The sequence below is a fragment of the Bos indicus x Bos taurus genome, chromosome 11 (assembly GCF_003369695.1).
Source record: "Bos indicus x Bos taurus breed Angus x Brahman F1 hybrid chromosome 11, Bos_hybrid_MaternalHap_v2.0, whole genome shotgun sequence".
NCBI lineage: Eukaryota > Metazoa > Chordata > Mammalia > Artiodactyla > Bovidae > Bos > Bos indicus x Bos taurus.
The window spans coordinates 63,085,923-63,100,906 of NC_040086.1; positions in this window are offsets into that span (position 1 = coordinate 63,085,923).

Here is a 14,984-nt window from a genome sequence, read left to right on the forward strand (position 1 = left end):
GACTTTATTTTTCTGGGCTCCAAAATCACTGCAGATGATGACTGCAGCCATGAAATTAAAAGATGCTTACTCCTTGGAAGGAAAGTTATGACCAACCTAGATAGCATATTCAAAAGCAGAGACATTACTTTGCCAACAAAGGTCCGTCTAGTCAAGGCTATGGTTTTTCCTGTGGTCATGTATGGATGTGAGAGTTGGACTGTGAAGAAGGCTGAGCGCCGAAGAATTGATGCTTTTGAACTGTGGTGTTGGAGAAGACTCTTGAGAGTCCCTTGGACTGCAAGGAGATCCAACCAGTCCATTCTAAAGGAGATCAGCCCTGGGATTTCTTTGGAAGGAATGATGCTAAAGCTGAAACTCCAGTACTTTGGCCACCTCATGCGAAGAGTTGCCTCATTGGAAAAGATTCTGATGCTGGGAGGGATTGGGGGCAGGAGGAGAAGGGGACGACAGAGGATGAGATGGCTGGATGGCATCACTGACTCGATGGACATGAGTCTGGGTGAACTCCGGGAGTTGGTGATGGACAGGGAGGCCTGGCGTGCTGCGATTCATAGGGTCGCAAAGAGTCGGACACGACTGAGCGACTAAACTGAACTGAACTAGTCTTTCCCATTCTATTGTTTTCCTTTATTTCTTTGCATTGACCGCTAAGGAAGGCTTTCTTATCTCTCCTTGCTATTCTTTGGATCTTTGCATTCAAATGGGTATATCTTCCCTTTTCTCCTTTGCCTTTCACTTCTCTTCTTTTCACAGCTATTTGTAAAGCCTCCTCAGACAGCCATTTGGGGATGATCTTGAGCACTGCCTCCTATACAACGTAACGAACCTCTGTCCATAGTTCTTCAGGCATTCTGTGTATCAGATCTAATTCCTTGAATCTATTTGTCACTTCCACTGTATAATGTAAGGGGTTTGATTTAGGTCATACCCGAATGGTCTTGTGGTTTTCCCTACTTTCTTCAATTTAAGTCTGAATTTGACAATAAGGAGTTCCTGATCTGAGCCACAGTCAGCTCCCAGTCTTGTTTTTGCTGACTGTATAGAGCTTCTCCATCTTTAGCTGCAAAGAATATAATCAATCTGATTTCTGTATTGACCATCTGGTGATATCCATGTGTAGAGTCTTCTCTTGTGTTGTTGGAAGAGGGTGTTTGCTATGACCAGTGCGTTCTCTTGGCAAAACTCTATTAGCCTTTGCCCTGCTTCATTCTGTACTCCAAGGCCAAATTTGCCTGTTATTCTCTGTATTTCTTGACTCCCTAGTTTTGCATTCCAGTCCCCTATAATGAAAAGAACATCTTTTTGGGGTGTTAGTTCTAGAAGGTCTTGTAGGTCTTCATAGAACCGTTCAACTTCAGCTTCTTCAGCATTACTGGTTAGACTTGGATTACCGTGATGTGGAATGGTTTGCCTTGGAAACGAACGGAGATCATTCTGTCGTTTTTGAGACTGCATCCAAGTACTGTATTTCGGGCTCTTTTGTTGACTATGATGGCTACTTCATTTCTTCTAAGGGATTCTTGCCCACAGTAGTAGATATAATGGTCATCTGAGTTAAATTCACCCATTCCAGCCCATTTTAGTTCACTGATTCCTAAAATGTCAATGTTCAGTCTTGCCATCTCCTGTTTGACTATTTCCAGTTTGCCTTGATTCATGGACCTGACATTCCAGGTTCCTATGCAATATTGCTCTTTACAGCATCAGACTTTACTTCCATCACCAGTCACATCCACAACTGGGTATTGTTTTTGCTTTGGCTCTGTCTCTTCAGTCTTTCTGGAGTTATTTCTCCACTGATCTCCAGTAGTACATTGGGCACCTATCAACCTGAGGAGTTCATCTTTCAGTGTCCTATCTTTTTGCCTTTTCATTTTATTCATGGGATTCTCAAGGCAAGAATACTGAAGTGGTTTGCCATTCCCTTCTCCAGTGGACTGCGTTTTGTCAGAACTCTCCACCATGACCCGTCCATCTTGGGTGGCCCTACATGGCATGGCTTATAGTTTCACTCAGTTAGACAGGCTGTGGTCCATGTGATCAGATGGGTTAGTTTTCTGTGATTGTGGCTTTCAGTCTGTCTGCCCTCTGGTGGAGAAGAATAAGAGGCTTATGGAAACTTCCTGATGGGATAGACTGACTGAGGGGGATACTGAGTCTTGTTCTGATGGGCCAGGCTGTGCTCAGTAAATCTTTAATCCAATTTTCTGTTGATGGGCGGGGCTGTGTTCCCTCCCTGTTGTTTGACCTGAGACCAAACTATGATGGAGGTAATGAAGATAATGGCAACCTCCTTCAAAAGGTTCCATGCAGGCACTGCTGCATTCAGTGCCCTCAGCCCTGCATCAGGCCATCACCAACCCATGCCTCCACCAGAGACTCCTGGACACTCCTGGGCAAGTCTGGGTCAGTCTCTTGTGGGGTCACTGCCCCTTTCTCCTGGGTCCTGGTGCACATGAGGTTTTATTTGTGCCCTCCAAGAGTTGATTTCCCCAGTCCTGTGTAAGTTCTCGTGGCTCTATGGTGGGGTTAATGGCCACCTTCTCCAGGAGGGCTTATGCCGTACCCAGGTCTACTGCACCCAGAGCCTCTGCCCCTGCAGCAGTCCACTGCTGACCTGCACCTCCACAGGAGACACTCACACACAGTTCTGTCCCAGAGCCAAGGTTTGAGAGCAAGTAATACCTTCCCCCTTTCCTTTCTTCACCAGCTCCAGAAACCAAAACTCTTCCCCAGGTAGTGGCCTGGGGGTTCCTGCAGACCCGTTTCCCGGTTACTTCCCAGTGAAGACAAAGGCTGAACTGAAGACTAGGAGCTCTGGAAGCAGACAGACCAGCCAAAGCCCAGCTTTACCTCACTGCTGTGTGACTCTGAGCAGGATTATCATCTTACCCAGGAGAGCAGCATTTCCAAATGGCAGGCTGCCAGCAGGTCCAGAGCCTCACCCCACAGTGTTCATCCTCGGACAGACACATTCCCTGCCATAAATGTTTCAGTATCTATTTCTAACAGGTAAGGACACTTTAAAAAAATCCCCCCATTTCCATTATTATATCTTAAAAAAAATAGTTTTAAAATATTTCTCTTGACTTCTAATCAGAGTTTAAATTTCCAGTCACTTCATAAAATTATAACTTTTATTTATTCATTTATTTGCTTGGCCACTTGGCATGCAAGATCTTTGTTCCCCATCAAGGCATGAAGCCTGTGCCCCCTACAGTGGAAGCACAGAGTGAATCGTAACAACTGAGCCACCAGGGAATTCCCAAATTACAACATTTAAAAGGTTCATTTGATTTAGGATCTATCTCAGGTCCACACGGATACTGATTGATCTGTCCATAAGTGCCCCGTCCCCCTCACCTCTGCCCCGTATAATACTTGTTCACCGAAATAAATTTGTTGAACACAACAGTGGTTTTGGCTGGGAGAGTTTCCCACAGTCTGGATTTTGCCAATTACAGCTCTATGGTGGCATCATATATCATATTTCTCTTGCCTCACCTTTGAATTTCTTATAAATTGTGTGTTGGAACTATAGGTGTATTCAGATTCAGGTTCAATGTTTTTGCAAGATAACTTCCTAAGTACTATAGTAGCAGGAGGCTCTTCATGTCTGGCAGGGTCTTTTGGTTATGACAAGGGATGTTGACACTCAATGCCTAGATCCTTTAATGTATAAGGGCTTATCAAATGGTGATAGTCTAATTCCCCTGTTATACACTGAAACACCTTTCATTTACTATCTGGCTACCCAGCGGTACAGTTCAGAAAAATGGGATAAATACTTGATTCCTTCTATGTACTGGTTTTCAAAGCACAAAACTGACTTCCGAGCATTCTCTAATCAGGAACAATAAACTTCTTTTTAGTAACATTGTTAACGTGTCACTAAATATATTTTAATCCATTGCAGTTTTTATCTTTATTGATGCTGAAATCATCCCATCTTTTGCCAGAGGGAGGCTTCTCAAGTTGGCCCTTAGGTCCTTTGGGGATGACCCAAGTCATCTTTGAAAAACCTCCTTACTCCCTGGAGAACTCCATGGACAGAGGAGCCTGGTGGGCTACAGTCCCTGGGGTCGCAAAGAGTCGGACATGACTAAGCAACTAACACTTTCACTTTACTCCCTGGTATGATAAGACCTTCCAGGCCCATCTTATATTTCCCAGAGCTAACAATTTCTCCCAGGACTACTGGTTCCTTTTAGTAGGAAATGGTATTTTAAGATGTATTGATCATGCTTGAATTTTATGATATTTTGACATCTTGGGGAGCCTTGGTGACTGGGAGAAGACTGCCTCTCCCAGGGCTAGCTAGTTCCAAAAATAACAGACAACTCCCCTGCAAGTGTACCTCTCACATGCAAACCAAGCAACCCTAAGTCCAAAGCCCCAGCCACCGCCTTTATCTGTCACACACCAGGCCAGTATTTCCCCTGCCCAAAGTCAACCCAGGGCCAGAACCAGACAACTAGAGACCATCTTAGAACCCAGAGACCACCAACATTGTTCAGACTATTTAGTCCTAAACTGTTTATCCTTCTCTGCCTTGCCTTTCCCACAGAAAACACAACAAAGGCTCTGAACCACGCTCTCTCCTCACTCCTTATGCCTTCTGATGAAACCTGGTGTTTCCCCACGTGGCCCAGCATGGTGTGGCATGCCCTGCTCTTGGAAAATGTGAGTAATAAATTCTTTTAATGGCATTACCTCTCTGTGTCATCACTCAGTCACCTCCATGAATTAATATCCTATGGGTATGTTTTAATACGAGGCCACAATCTGGAGGCTAGGCATGCTCATTACTGGTACAGGGTTGGTCCTTATTTCTAGGTCTTTTCCATGGACAGAGCTAAGAAACACATTCTGAATTCATCCCAATAGTTCCTGTTCAAAATCAGGACCTTAGGGATTTTACTTGACCCCTTCTGTCTTATACCCATATCCTCTTTCTCCCACACTGCGAAATTTGTCTCCCATTTATACTGGGAGTGACATAATTCCAATTTCACATATTGTATTATTATACTACAACAAATGTACAGCAATCTCAGAATAACACTTCTGCTAGCAAAAATCTGATCGTACAGCTTAATATTTATTTATTTTTGGCTACACCAGGTCTTTGTTGTTGCACGCAGGTTTCCTCTAGTTGTGGCAGGTGGGGGCTGCTGTCCAGTTGCGGGGCATGGGCTTCTCATTGCAGTGACTTGTTGCATAGCATGGGCTTAGTAATTGTGGTGCACGGGTTCAGTTGCTCCATGGCATGTGGAATCTTCCCAGACCAGGGATCAAATCCATTCCCCCTGCATTGGCAGGTGAATTCTCAACCACTGGATTACCAGGAAAGTCCACACAGCTTAATAATTTTATTTTGGCCATTCTTTTTTGTCCTGAGAGTATATCCAATCAGGAATGTACCCTTAAATTACTGTTTTTCAGTCATTTAGAAGAGTTCCTCCTCTGGGGAGTTATCCCCAAAACTGATCTGTTTTACTGCATTTTTTATTTTATGGTTGACTTTAAAATTTTGGATTCTTTGGGATTGCAAAGAATCGGACACAACTGAGCAACTAAAACACACACACACACTTCATAATTACGCGTATTATTCACATGGCTCCAAAGTCAAATCTAGATATGAAGTTATGTTCATAGAAGTCCGACTTCGCTCTCTGTCTTCCTCCTCCCAGAGGACCCTGTTCCCTCTGTCCCATAGGTGTGTGCATGCTCAGTCACTCAGTCATGTCTGACTCTTTGAGACCTCATGGAGCCCACCAGGCTCCTTTGTCCATGGGATTTTCCAGGCAAAAATACTGGACTGGGTTACATGCCCTCCTCCATGGGATCTTCCCGACCCAGGGATCGAACCTGTACCTCCTGCATCAGCAGACAGATTCTTTACTGTAAGCCACTGGGAAGCCCCATCCCCATGGGTAACCATTTTTAAATTTTATTGGTTATTTTTCCATCACTTGGCTTTTAAATATAAGTGTGTGTGTGTGTGTATATATGTAATCTATACATTTATGTATTTAATATTTTATACATTTTTTTATGGTTGTACACCTTTCTCTACCTTGCTTTTTTCTCACTTTACCATACATGCTGGAGACCACACCATGGTAGCATTTAGACATATTCTTTATTTCTTTCAGGTGGATAGCTGCCAAGTGTAATTGAGTATTTGGTTTACCATGTGCCAGGCACTGTGCTGAGTGGCTTACACAGATTATCCCATTTAATCCTCAGAACAACCCAGTGAGGCTGGCACTACTACAATTGCCATTTTACAAATGAGAAATTAAAAGTTAAGAGATTGGTCACCCAGCCGAAAAGCAGTGAATACTTTTTTAGGATAGAAACCAGAAGTGGGTAAACTTTAGGCCAACATTATCCATGTATTTCTTTCTCTCTTGTGCTTAGTCGCTCAGTCACGTTTGACTCTTTGCAACCCCATGGACTGTAGCCCACCAGGCCCCCCTGTCCATGGGGATTCTCCAGGCAAGAATACTGGGGTGGATGGCCATACTCTCCTCCAGGGCATCTTTCCAATCCAGGGATTGAACCCAGGTCTCCTGCATTGCGGGCAGATTCTTTACTGTCTAAGCCACCAGAGAAGCCCATCTTTCTCTCTAGTTAGACATAAAGATAGAGAAGTTAGACATAAAGATAGAGAGACCATTTATACAGCGAATTTGTAGACATCAGTGCCCCAAAATACTTAGAGGTCCTGAATGACTTGTAAACAAGAATTCATGGAGAAGTTTCCGTGGATTCAGGGGGCCTCTCAGGCAGGCACAAAATTTAGATAGACATAGATCCATAAAGTAACTTGAAAACCATTTAAAATCTTTTCTGGCATGTGAAAAAAAGTGACCAATCTATTATAGATTAATTATATATATAAATGAGGTAACTTGGAATCAATGAGAAATCAAAGTAGATGAAAGTCATTGTGGAATTGTCAGATCTTCAGACACAAAATGAGAGGTATGTCTACGGACACGCTCCACCTTGTTCTCAACTGTGCTGTTGTTCTTTGTTTTCTCATAGGAGAGTGTCTTTCTGCCATCAGCTGTAGCTAGCCCCCACCCCGGGGCAGGTGGGCCAACTGCAGAGAAAGGCTGCAGCGGATGGCTGGTGGGACTAAGAAGATACCACCAAATGGTATGTGTCCCAGGCCTTGGAATGCTTTGTCTCCTAGTTATTTGTATGATTCAGTTCAGTTCAGTTCAGTTCAGTCACTCAGTCGCGTCTGACTCTTTGCAACCCCATGAATCGCAGCACGCCAGGCCTCCCTGTCCATCACCAACTCCCAGAATTCACTCAAACTCATGTCCATCGAGTCAGTGATGCCATCCAACCATCTCATCCTCTGCCGTCCCCTTCTCCTCCTGCCCCCAATCCCTCCCAGCATCAGAGTCTTTTCCAATGAGTCAACTCTTCGCATGAGGTGGCCAAAGTATTGGAGTTTCAGCTTTAGCATCAGTCCTTCCAGTGAACACCCTGGACTGATCTCCTTTAGGATGGACTGGTTGGATCTCCTTGCAGTCCAAGGGACTCTCAAGAGTCTTCTCCAACACCACAGTTCAAAAGCATCAATTCTTCGGCGCTCAGCTTTCTTCACAGTCCAACTCTCACATGCATACATGACCACTGGAAAAACCATAGCCTTGACTAGACTTGGACCTTTGTTGGCAAAGTAATGTCTCTGCTTTTTAATATGCTATCTAGGTTGGTCATATCTTTCCTTCCAAGGAGTAAGTGTCTTTTAATTTCATGGCTGCAGTCACCATCTGCAGTGATTTTGGAGCCCAAAAAAATAAAGTCTGACACTGTTCCCACTGTTTCCCCATCTATTTTCTATGAAGTGATGGGACCAGATGCCATGATCTTCGTTTTCTGAATGTTGAGCTTTAAGCCAACTTTTCACTCTCCTCTTTCACTTTCATCAAGAGTATTTAGTTCCTCTTCACTTTTATTCCCACCTTAAGAGATTGTTGGGAAATTTAGGCAGGCCCTCATACACTTGCTTCTGTATACCTTCCCCTATCTCTGTGTAGCTAGTGGATCAGGGCGGGCACTTGACCCAAAGGAAGCCAATTACTCTTGTTGCAATTTGCAGTTAGGACCTGAGATGTGTTGAGGCCTCTGCTGGATACTCCAGATTCCCACCTCCATCAGCACAGCTCTGTTCAGGCCAGCTGCTGAGGACTTCCTCTGCTTTCTTCTTTCACCTCCTACCACCCATTAATAAGTCACTCCTGCTGATTTTACCTCTAAACTAGATCTCACATTCACTTGGTTCTTCCACCGCACTGTTGGCACCTATCTCTCTGCCGTCTCTCACCTGGACAGTTGCAGCAGGTTCCAGATTCATGTCCCCTTTTTCTTGCGTGATCTTCAGATGTGAGTTGGAGTAAGGCTCACTTCTGCTTAAAGTCCTTCAGTGGCTCCTCTCTGCACCCAGAACAGAATCCACACCCTTATCCAGGAACCCTTGCCACCTCTCCTGCCTCATCCCTGCAGCTGTGCCCCTTGCCCACCTCATTCCATCCACGGGCCTCATATAGGTTCCCCATGCACCTGGTACTTACCCACTGACAAGCCTGTGCCCATCTGGATGCCTGGAGCTCATGATCTCCCTGTCCTTGTTGGTTCCTCATCTCTCTGCTGCCGCTGCTAAGTCACTTCAGTCGTGTCCAACTCTGTGACCTCATAGACAGCAGTCCACCAGGCTCCCCAGTCCCTGGGATTCTCCAGGCAAGAACACTGGGGTGGGTTGCCATTTCCTTCTCCAATGCATGAAAGTGAAAAGTGAAAGGGAAGCCGCTCAGTCGTGTCCGACTCTTCGCGACCCCATGGACGGCAGCCTACCAGGCTCCTCCGTCTATGGATTCTCCAGGCAAGAGTACTGGAGTGAGGTGCCTTTCTCACCTAATGTCACCTCCTCCGAGGAGCTTTCCCTGACCACACAATCTGAAGTAGGCCATCAGCATTTTTCTTCTCTCAACACCTCATTTGTCTCTTTTCTGGCACTTAGCATAATGTTTAATTATTTTTTATTTGTGTATTTAATTGTCTCCCTGGCTCAGTGGTAAAGAATCTGCCTCCTGATGCAGGAGACTTGGGTTTGATCCCTGGGTCAGGAAGATCCCCTGGAAAAGAAAGTGTTAACCCACTCCACTGTTCTTGCCTGGGAAATCCCATGGACCAGGGATCCAGGCGGGCTCCAGTCCACAGGGTCTCAAAAAGTCAGACACGACTTAACAACAACCACTTTTGAAAGGGATAATGGGATTTAAAACTAAAGTTGCTGTTTGGATTATAACTCATAAATCCATCTTTTTTAAACTTACAGTGAGATTAATAATGCTGATAACAGTTTACTTCCTATTAATAAGGCGTTTTCTTTTCTCCAGATAATAGAGGTTTACTGTCCATCAACACTTTACAGGGAAGATCTGTGCCTTCAGTCAGATTTGCCCTTTTCAAATGGGTCAGTGTTCTCATTTTTTGGTTTTGTTTTTGTTTATTTGTTCTAAAGAAATGAAGGGTAGGGAAGAGCTTTGGTAGAAAGTTCCAGGAAATCGCTTGAATTCTGTTAAATGTTCTCTGTTTTCTAAGTGCATTTTCAGAAACAAAAAGTACTTCAAGCCTTTAGGGAACTGAGTTTTGCAGCTGACTGCACCTGGTCAGATATATAAGTCAGCATCCTGGAAGGAAAACTTCCCTTGATTAGGTCAAAGCCTAAACCCCTACAGTGGTACCCCTATATCCTCCCACCAAGCTGAGTCCCCCACTATACAAGTCAGAATGCTTCTAAAAGGCAGAGTCCAGTACAGGGAAGATGCTCCATAGATGTTTGGTAGATCAATACTGTACTCCCACCCCATTAGTATGGGCTCCCCTGGTGGCTCAGTGGTAAAGAATCCATCTTTAATGTAGGAGATGTGAGTTTGAGCCCTGGGTTGGGGATATCCCCTGGAGAAGGAAATGGCAACCCACTCCAGTATTCTTGCCTGGAAAATCCCATGGACAGAGGAGCCTGGCAGGCTACCGTCCATGGGGTCGCAAAAGAGTCCCACACTACTGAGAGACTTCACTCACTCGGGAAGCTTTTTGCACTGAACAGACTCCACCTTATGGCCATCTTTGAGAACTGCACCACTGCCCAAGGGCAGCAGAATCATCACCCCTTCTTTTGTAGTTCTTATACCTCTTGATGCCGTTTAGTCGCTGAGACCTGTCTGACTCTTTTGTGACCCCATGGACTGCAACCGTGAAGCTCCTCTGTCCATGGGATTTCCCAGGCAAGAAAACTGGAGTGGGTTGCCATTTCCTTGTCTAGAGTATCTTTCCGACTCAGGGATTGAACCCACTTCTCCTGCATTGCTGGCAGATTCTTTACTGATGAGCCATCAGGGAAGCCCTCACATATTTCTAGGTCTCTTTAAAAATCCCATGGGCGGAGGAGCCTGGTAGGCTACAGTCCATGGGGTCACAGAGTCGGACACGACTGAGCGACTTCACTTTCACTTCACTTTAAAAAGTACACCATGATAGGGACTTCTCTGGCAGTCCAGTGGTTAAGACTCTGTGTGTGCTTCCACTGCAGGGGACTCGGGCTCCATCTCTGGTCAGGGAACTAAGATCCTATATTCTGCACAGCTCCTCCCCCCCCCACCCCCAAAAGTACACCCAGTCTATTGCATGGAATCTCATGCAGACATCTTAAAAACAATTTCTCTCAAACCACATATATTCTTTATTCTCCAAGTCTCCACATCTTCTTCTATCTATATAATTGGTTTTCTTTAATTTCTTCAAAGCCACAATAGGACAGTGCTTTAAAAACACTTTCACATTTAATCCTTTCAGTAGTCCAGGAGACTGATGTATATTACTATGACCATTTCACAAGTGAGGAAATCTAGGAATGTGGGCTCAAGAGTTTCAGTAACTTGCCCAAGGCCACACAGCTAATTAGGGATGTGGTGGGGGGGGGTGGAATTTGAACTAGGTCAATTAAATACATAACCCAGACTTTCCAGCAAACCTCACTGCCCCCTGATTAATAGGATTTTCATCTACCCACATTTTGAAATTGGAAAATAGTAAGATGCTCTTGGTTACTCTATCTCTCCTTCATAGATAGGCAGAGAAGTTTTACTGATATCACCTCCTAAATGATGTTAGAATTTGTCCCTTCCTTTTTCCCCACTGCTATAATCTTCGGCCCTTTCTCATATCTCATGTAAAATACTGCAATAGCCTTCTAACAAGTTTCCATTCCCCGCCCCTCCATCCCCACCCAACTGGGGAAAGGTCCTAGTGGGTTTTTTTTTTTTTGGCTGCCCTGCATCTTAGTTATGGCATGTGAACTCTTAGTTGCAACATTGGGATCTAGTTTCCTGACCAGGAATTGAACCCGTGCCGCTATGGCTCAGATGATAAAGAATCTGCCTGCAATGCAGGAGACCCAGGTTCAGGAAGATCCCCTGGAGAAGGGAATGGCTACCCACGCCAGTATTCTTGGCTGGAGAATTCCATGGACAGAGGAGCCTGGCAGGCTATAGTCCGTGGGGTTGTAAAAGAGTCGGACTTGACTGAGCAACTAACACTAACTAACCCCTGCACTGGGAACGTGCAGTTTTAGCCACCAGACTGCCAGGGAAGTCCCGGTCCTAGTTTTAAATTCTAAATCTGAAAAGTCACAGACCATCCAGAGGACATTTAAGCCATATATACCAAGAGCCTTAAAAATGACTGTACCCTTTCAATCAGTAATTCTTCTACTTCTGTGAATCTACCTTTCACAAAGAATCTGGTGGGTGGAGAAAGCTTAAGTGCACAAAGATGATCAGGGCAGTATTACTGACGTAGTACATTCATCCCCTCCAAGTTTTTAAAAACTCCATTATGGAATAAAGTGTCAAGTTATATATCAAGTTATATCAAGTTACTTTCAACTCCCAACAATAAGAAAATCTGTCTCATGCCATCTTTGGGAGGTCCTTGGAAGACTGTGGTTATGAGTCCTCCCTGGTCACTGCCAAGGCCCCCAGTCTCCATGTACCTGGTTCTCTCAGGTCTGTTGTTGTTAAGTCTCTCATTGTGTCCAGCTCTTTGTGACTCCATAGACTACAGCCTGCTAGGCTTCCCTGTCCTCCACCATCTCCCAGGGTTTGCTCAAACTCATGTCCATTGAGTCAATGATGCCATCCAACCACCTCAACCTCTGTCATCCCCTTCTCCTCCTGCTCTCAATCTTTCCCAGCATCAGGATCTTTTCCAATGAGTTGGCTCTTCTCATTAGGTGGCCAAAGTACTGGAGCTTCAGCATCAGTCCTTCCAAGGAATATTCAGTGTTGATTTCCTTTAGGATTGACTGGTTTTATCTCCTTCCAGTCCAAGGGACTCTCAAGAGTCTCCTCCAGCACCACAGTTCAAAAGCATCAATTCTTCAGCGCTGTGTTCTTTATGGTGTAACTATCACATCTGCACATGACTACTGGAAAAACCATAGCTTTGACACTCTGGACCTTTGTCAGCAAAGTGATGTCTCTGTTTTTTAATATGTCTAGGTTTGTCATAGCTTTTCTTTCAAGGAGCAAGCGTCTTTTAAACTTCACAGTCAACTGTCCTCAGTGACTTTCGAGCCAAGAAAATAAAGTCTGTCACTGTCTCCACTTTTTCCCCATCTATTAGCCATGAAGTGATGGGACTGGATGCCGTGATCTTAGGGTTTTGAATGTTGAGTTTTAAGCCCGCTTTTTCACTCTCCTCTTTCACCCTCATCAAGAGGCTCTTTAGTTCTTCAGGTCTAACAGCCACTAGCTTCCATGTCACCCTCAGGGCATGTGGAAGTTTGGTGAGTTGGAGACACCTCACTGTTCCCTCTGAGGTCTGGCCAGCCCCTGGGAGGAGGGGTTAAGGAGTTGTCAGGGAGGAGAGCGTAGGTCCTGGCTGTCACAGTAGCCTGGACCCTTCCCCTGGCCAGAGGACATCTTTTATTTTGGAGAAAATCCACAAGTGCCTCAGCTCAGGTTTCCCTCAGAGCCATTTCCTGTCTCTTCTCCCCACTGTACACTCAGTCACCTCAGTGGGGTAGACTTTGAAAACAAAGCCAGGAAGGGAATGTTTTTCAGCTGCTTCTTTCATGTCACCACAAACCTCCCCTGAGGAAAGTAAACACAGGGCCTGCTACCTGCTTGAGGAAGGGGGAGAGGGCAAAATGGTTGAAAAATAGATATATTACAGCAATAACCCTCTGCTTTTCCAGTCTCTTCCATGCCTGTGGAAATCTCTTTCCTGTCTGTAGCTTTTGTTATTTCACGTTTGTGGATCTAAAACAAATAGACTGGGATTCCTTGGCACTCCAGTCTAGTGCTTAGGACTTTGCCTTCCAATGCAGGGGGTATGTGTTCAATCCCTGGTGGGGGAGCTAAGATCCCACCTGCCTCCTGGCCCTAAAACCAAAACATAAAAGAGAAACAATATTGTAACAAATTAAATAAAGATTTTTCAAAACAGGCCACATTTTTCAAACTCTTAAAAAATAGACTGCCAGATATTTCTCCAGTAAAGATGGGTTTATTTGGGATCAACTGAAATTTGAAAGGCAGGGGTCTTCAATTCTGTCATGCAAGTTCCCCGCCTTAAGGGAAGGAGATTGTTTTTCAGAGGGGCAAAGGCACGGAGAGTGCTGTAGGAAACAGAGTCCTTGACTTTTCCTTGCCAGGAAAGAAAAGGTGTCTTTTCTTCTTTCTGTTGGGCTCTGCTATGGTTGCAGGGCATGAGTCAGCCCCCATTCTGGCCTCTAAACTCTATTTACTTGAGGTTTCTGCTTAATAATCTTAACATATCTCTATGTCATTTTCACCTCCAGCTCTGACTTCTGAACTTCCTCTATACGTCTCCAACTAACCACAAATCAGCACCACTAGACCCCTCACCTTCACTTTATGTCCAAAGTTAACCATTACGCCCAAGTCAGCTTTCTCTGTGCATGTCTTCTTTCTGTCAGCGAGATGGAGTACACAGGCCAAGTGAAGTTCCTTCCCTGACACTACGCCCCCCTAGAAGCCCCAAGACGCCTGCTGGCACCCCCGGTTTAGCAGCTCTTGTGTAGTTGTTCCATCTGGTACCACTTCAGAGGCGAATGAATGGACTGTTCCTGCCAAATAAAAATTGTCAGTCGCCCTCTGGTTCTACAAGAATGAAGTCATTGGCCACTGCAGTCTCTGACTTTCAGCACATCCTTCAAGTTCAGGGTGGACATTAGGAATGAGGCACTCTGTGCTCTGGGAAAAATTGGCAGGACAGGCCTTCAGTTAGATATTTTCAGGAGGAGTTTTCATGAGCCCAATTTCTGACATCTCATACCTAGAAAAGCACTAAAATCGTTACCAGAGACATCCGTCCCTCCTGACTGAAGCAACCTTCTGCCAAAATGTGTGCTTAAGTACAAGTGACCCCTTCACTAAGCTCACATATGTCCTGACTTCCTTCCCCACCTCTTCAGAGCAGTGCCTCAGAGCTCTCTGAGAGGCTGTTTCCCAGGCTAGCGTCCTCATTTTTTCCTAAATAAAACTGGACTTAAAATTCTCACATTGTGCAGGTTTCCCCAGTGGCTCAGTGGCAAAGAATCTGCCTGAAATGTAGGAGATATGGGTTCCATTCCTGGGTCAGGAAGATCCCCTGGAAAGGGAATGGCAACCCACTCCAGTAAGCTTGCCTGGGAAATCCTATGGACAGAGGAGCCTAGCAGGCTGTAGTCCGTGGGGTTCAAAGAGTCGGACACAACTGAGCATGCACACAAGCAAGCATATACCAGTTTTAAAAATGGGGAGTACAGACTCTATTTGTATCTCCCTTCTTGCTGTATTTACAAATGTAAAGTTTTCAGTGATTTTTAAGAGATTTTCATCCTCTTTCTCTTCATTATTGCATTTAAAATATATCAGTGATAG